Source organism: Pseudopodoces humilis, chromosome 30 (genome assembly GCF_049639895.1).
Source record: "Pseudopodoces humilis isolate 2021_Gansu_Grassland_sample_001 chromosome 30, ASM4963989v1, whole genome shotgun sequence".
NCBI lineage: Eukaryota > Metazoa > Chordata > Aves > Passeriformes > Paridae > Pseudopodoces > Pseudopodoces humilis.
This window is the reverse complement of record NC_142229.1, coordinates 3657051-3663156: the sequence shown is the minus strand read 5'-3', so window position 1 is coordinate 3663156 and position 6106 is coordinate 3657051. Positions and strand designations below refer to the sequence as shown.

Here is a 6106-nt window from a genome sequence, read left to right as displayed (position 1 = left end):
ATGTATTCCGGCCGCCCGAGAGGCCCCTCCCGCCCCGCAGAGGGTTCCAAGGCAATCCCGGTCCCCTAGCGGCACCGCTGGGGCCTCTTGTCGTCTCCCAGCACCATGGCACGCCCAGACCTCGCGCCCTCGTGTCCCTAGCGTCCCACTCCCCATACCCTCCATGTCCCACATGTCCCCGGTCCCCACGGGCGGAGAGGCGGGGGCGGACTGCAGAACCCGCTCCGAGCCTCCAGGGGGCGCCCAGGCCCCGCCGCCGCACATCGTCTTGTGCGTTCTCTTCCTCTCACCATCTCCTTTTTTATTTTTATTTTTTATTATTATTACTATTACTAATTATTTTACTGATTTCAATTATTAAACTGTTTTTATCTCAGCCCACAAGTTCTACTTTCTTTGCCTTCCTGAGTATGCTCCTTACTCCATGAGGGGCAAAGTAAGTGAACAGCTTCATGGTGATTAGTTGCCAGCTGACAGTCCTTTTTAATGATTATTGTGGGGCATGAAGGGTTTGAGATAATTCCCAAGTGCCAGCTCCTGACTCCTCTGAGGGAACTCCAGGAAGTGTTTGTCCCATGTTCAGGGCAGGTCCACACCAGCAGCTGCCTGATACCCTCAGGCACTTCCAGGAGCACTGGGATTTGCTCTGGACACAGGTGAAAGCCCAGGTAGTCTCTGCAGAGTTTTCTAGAGCAGATCTGCAGAGAACCCTGTGTATGCTAGACTGAATCTGGTGTCTCTGCTTGACCCGTCAGCAGTAGGAATATTTGGGGAATGCTTGGGCCCCCCGTGGAGATGGCAGAATGTTGCTGGTAGAAGACCCCATGAGGTCACAAAGCGCCCTGTGGAGCTGCAAAGCCAGGCCCTGCTGTGCAGGGTAGCTTGGGTGTCACGAGCTTGAGCAGCAGTGGCAGGAGAGGCAGCAGCAGCTGCATCATGGTACAGGCAGGGTGGGCCCTGACTCTGATCCTCCTCCTGGTGGCCCTGCCAGCCCAGGATGTTGGGGCTGCTCCATGGCGAGCACAGGCAGTGGGTAGGTGGGCATGCCAGGGCCAGCACCCAGCTCTGACAGACCCTGATGAGCAACAGTGACTTGGAACTCAACTGACACACTTTCTCTCTAAAGCACTGGAGCGTGAGACTGCGCAGGAGAAAGCACCTCAGGAAGGCCATCAGACAGTGCCAGTTCCTGGGGAAAACACCAGGGCCTTTCACACCACAGGTGTGTTGGGTAATCGTTGTCCTTTGGCCATTCAGCAGCATCTGCCGAGATCCCCAGTGTCTGCAGGCTCTGCCCTGGTGCCAAACTGTGCCAGTGCAGAGCCAGAATGCTCTGATAACAGCCAGGAGTGGCTCTGGGGTGACTGTCACCTCTGGGGTGCACATTGTTGCTCTTGCTGTCTCAGGGACACACAGTTGGACACTGTGGGTGCAGCAAGATGCTTACCACCTCTCACACTCCATTCTCAGGGATTTCAGAACTTTGCTCTTTTGAGAATGAGGCCACCTGGAGACATCCCTCAGCAAATGATGGGAAATGTGGCACTGGATCTTACATCCCTCCCCCAGCACTTGCATCCCAGACCTTGCTGTGAGACCCTAGAGGCCCTAACACAACAGAGGGAGATCCCTCCTTGGAACTGGGGTCCAAAGGGGTGCACTCTCAGATTGGCATGGCTTAGGGGACTCTACATCATCCTCCTGAAAACTCTGTGCCTGAGCCATGCTGAGGCTTTACTTTTCCCTGATCCTTGACAGTGCTGGCCAACCCTGGGGAAGGTCCCCATGCCAGCATATAGGAATGCTTTCAAAATTATCCAGGCACTGGGCAGTCCTGCCACAGCATATAAGTGGGAAACAAGTCCTGAAAACTGGGGGCAGGCAAATGCTGCCCATACTGCAGAACAGACAATAAGAGAGAGGAAAGTTCAGGTATCTCCCTGATACCTAAAGGGCCTGACTGCATCCCCTTGGGGTGTGGGTGCTGGGGGGAAAATGCAACTTTATTCTTTCTATTAAGGTCCAAAGTATCAAGATGGAAGGGGACAATCTTCCATAGAGACATCCAAAGTGCTACACGAAATCCTGAGGGAGCTGAAGATGATACTAGGAGGTGGGTACAGGTCACTCCTAACCAGCACAATTGGGCAGCAGAGGTTTCAGGTGCATATAGGGGCATGCCATAGCCCCCCCGCCCACACCTCAGGCCCTCACTGTAGGGACCCTCTGTGTCATGCCCTGCAGGTATTGGTGAGCTGCAAGGGTGGTCCAGAGTGTCTACTGCCAGTTGTGTCTCCAGATGACAGGGACACAGTGTGTTTGCCCCAGTCAGATCATCCCTGGCCAAAGCACAAGAGAAACTGTGGGTGCATGTGAAGAATCCCCAGCAACAGGGAGCAAAGGGAGACACTGGAAAAACTAGATTGTGGCCACTCCAAAGCTAAGCAAAGCTGAGAGGAGAGAAGGTCCAGAGAGCAGGGACTTGCTGGGCCTTTGGGAATTCCCTTGGTTTCTACTGAAGCCATGGAAATGTTGCCACCACAGGATGTTTCCTCATTCAGAGATGCTAGTGAAGTGGGAAAGAACATTTATTGGCAATGTCAGCCTTCCGGTAAGATTGCCAGAGATGTGCAGGACACACTAACGTGTACAATTGGTCCTCCAGGTGTGAACAGCCTGAGCCTCAACAGCGCTGTCAGCAGGAGATCCGCCAGTGCTGGAAACAGCAGGGCAGACCCAAACGCTGTGGATAACGGAGAAGACCCAAACGCTGTGGTGGGCAGAGCAGACACAAATGCTGTGGATGCAAATTCTTTCCAGAACTACTGCATCGAAGGCATCGTGGCAGTCCTTGGCTCGATGCTGCTGGGAATGGTGCTGTGTTGTGCACTCCATCTGTGGAGGAAGAGGAGAAAGTGAGTTGGTGGGGCGGAGGGGTGCTGCCAAACTGGTATTGCATGGCATGAGGCATTTTGAGCTCTGGTGCTCTGGGTGCCCAGTAAGTCACTGTGGAGGTTGGTGCTGTGAGCTGGTGCTCCATGCTCTGCCTAGAGTTCTCTGTGCCCACAGCTCCCCTGTGCAGCAGATGCCCACAGCTCATGGGTGCCCAGTGCTGCTCTGCACCCTCACACTCACCCTGTGCCCTGGCCGGGCCTCAGCAGCTTCCTCTCTCCATAGGCGCCTCGCAGCTTCCTGAGCCAGTTCAGAGCACCCGGACAGCTGGACAGAAGCCAGCAGAATATTTGGAATAGTATAAATAAAGAGCAGCAGCACAATCAGTTGCGTTGTACTGGCAGCAAACTCCCATGGGTGCCACTGCAAGCCCTGGGTACTGAGAGGGTGTGGGAAGCCTCACGATGCCACTGAATCTAACTTGCCACTGATTCTAATTGATTCTAATTTGATTTTCACTATATGTACTATCCATGCTTATTGTATAAGCAATACAGTGACCCTTTGCTGTGTTTTTTGCAAATGCATATTAATTCCACTTGAACATGAGGAACATGAGGAAGAACTTTTCTATGCAGGTGACCATGCACTGGAGCAGACTGCCCAGGCTGTGGAGTCTCACCCACTTGTGATATTCCAGGACTGTCTGGACACAGTTTTGTGCAATGTGCTCTGGATGACCCTGCTTGAGGAGGAAAGTGGGACCAGATGACCCCACTGTTGTCCCTTTCAACCTTATCCACAATGTGATTCAAGTTTGTTCTCACTAATGCCTTTGCCAGTGATTCACCAGCATGCAGTGAATGGAAGGGGTCTCATGCAGGAGAGGCAACCAGTGAGATTTCTTCATATGCTTGGGCACCATCTCCTGGAGAAATGCATGGCAAGGAAAGGAGTTGAATGAGTGAGCTGTAGCAGACCTTGACAGAGCTTTTTCCATCCCAGCTTACTGGGACACCAGGAAAAGGTGGGCTGCCTGTACAGGCATCCCCTGTGGAGCTCTGCCACAGGGCCCCTGTGTCTGGCTCCTGTCCAGAACAGGCACTGAGTGCTTCCCAGCCTTCAGCAACACATAGACCCAGGATATTTTATATATATTCTGTTCTATACCTCTTGTCATTACATTTTAATGTGGTTCATGCATTTATTCTGAACCTGCTTTCCTGTTGCTCCAGTAAACCAAATTATTGATGAATCTGGATCGTGTAAGTTCTCACAGAACATGACCACACTTACAGTGTCCAGTTGGTGATACAGGGAGGGGCGATGTAGGCACATGTGGCAGGGGTGTGAGCAGTGGAACAACTTTTGGGGTGAGGTAAGGAGAGAGATCATTCAACAGTTAAGTCATGGGCAAAACACTTGACTCAGGAAAATGAATTTTAATTTATTACCAATTAACAACAGAGTAGGATAACATGAAATAAGAGGACCAGTCAGGAGTGGAGCTTGGGTAGGCAGGGGTACCAACCACTGTGGTGCTGGGGGTTTCCAGAGACTGCTGGTGACACTTAAGAGGTCCATAATGTGCCAACGAGTGTTGGGATGCCCAGTGATGCTGTTGAACACCAGGGCATGTGCAGGGACCTACAGGTCAAAGCCACCACCAGGACTGGGAGTGCTGATGCCAAGCAGGTGGATTTCAGGGCAGGCTCAGCATCCATCAATGGCTCCCAATGCAGGAGTTATAGACTTAATGTTGTTACTGGGGCAGGGGGATGTGGCCCCTGGGTCTGTATGCGAGATGGGCACAGGCTGGAGTGTTTCCCAGCAGCTCCCAGAGAGCTGCCTCACTGCTTTTAAGTGCCTCCAGCATCACAGTCGCACTCCTTAGGAGCAGGGTTCACTGTAGGAGTGAAGCTGACAAAGGTCCAAGGCTCCCCTGCAATGTATTGTCCTGGGGGCATCTTGAAAGGCCACCCAGCCTGCTCCTTCCCAGCACATCCTTGGCCCTGCACCCCATCTATTCAGTTCTGCACCCATGTGATCAATGCTGCTCCCCATGTGCTGTACCCCCTTTTGCTCAGTGCTACACCCTTCCACACCTGGCCACTGTGCTCTGTTTGGTAGTGCATCCCACATACTCTGTGCTGCACCCCATGTACCTGTTGCTGCACCCTGTATTCCCAGTACTGCTCCCCAGACCTGCCTCTACCCCTGCAGGGGTGTAGACACACCTGGATCCCTTCTCAGATTTGGGGGTACAGGGTTATGGGACCTGGGGGCCCAGAACATGGGTCCTCCCAGCTTCACCCAGGTACTCCTGCCGCAGTTTCCTCCTCAGTTCATGCACCTAGGGCAGATGGGGACACCCAGTCCCCTGTCACCCAGTGGTGACAGGAGTGGGAACTGGGTAAAGGTGTGGGGTCATCCCCTGCTACTGCTTTGGTGAGCTGAGAGTGGCAAGGGATCCCCATGCTCCAGGTACACGTCCCTCCTTATCCCCCAGGCCCAGCCTAGGCCATGCTGTGGCTCTGTGAACCCAGTGCTGCACGTGGTCCAGGACACAGGGCCCATGGGGACACAGGACGGACTCTGGCCGGGTGACGCAAGGGCAGCGATGCAGCAGGGCTGGGGCACCCTGGCCACTTCCCCCCTGCACCGGGTGCCATCTGAAACCCCTTGTCACTACTGTCCCCATGACGCGATGGCATGCGATGGCCCAGCTGCGGCCAGCCCCCAGCCGCTGACCCGTGTGGCAGTATAACCCCTGGCCAGACACTCCAGCTTCCCGTGCCGGCTGACCCGCTGCCCTGGGGCTGCCTGTGGCCTCTGACCACTGAGCCATGCTTCCTGCTGGGCAATGATCAGAGCAAGGTGGAAATGGGCACTGGCGCTCATTCTGCTCAGGGCACACGTGTACCCCCAGCATGTGCATACGGGGCTGCGTGTGCACATATTCACAGAGGGCTGCGTGCTAGCCACATGCAGGGGTTCACCCCTGCCTGTGTCACCCAGGCTGGAGGTGCTGGGGAGGACCCAGCTGAACCTCCTGGGAATCTCCTGGGACCTTGCAGGATACCCTGAGCTGCCACCACACAACTGTGGATACTGGTGCCATGGCTGGTCCTGGTGGGTACTGGTTTCAGTCCCCATGTGTGGCCCTTGCTGAGGCCGGTGGGTACCCCTAGACTGGTACTGTTGCTGGGTGCTG

At 54.4% G+C, this 6106-nt stretch overlaps 1 long non-coding RNA gene across 1 annotated transcript; it reads left to right on the top strand.

Annotated features, from left to right (window-relative positions):
- Positions 1-550: 550 nt before the first annotated feature.
- LOC148182425 (uncharacterized) lies at positions 551-3374 on the top strand. The gene is made up of 5 exons (XR_015774722.1): positions 551-668; positions 1127-1222; positions 2021-2113; positions 2666-2915; positions 3178-3374. It is a non-coding gene; the product is annotated as an uncharacterized LOC148182425 (long non-coding RNA).
- Positions 3375-6106: the final 2732 nt, after the last annotated feature.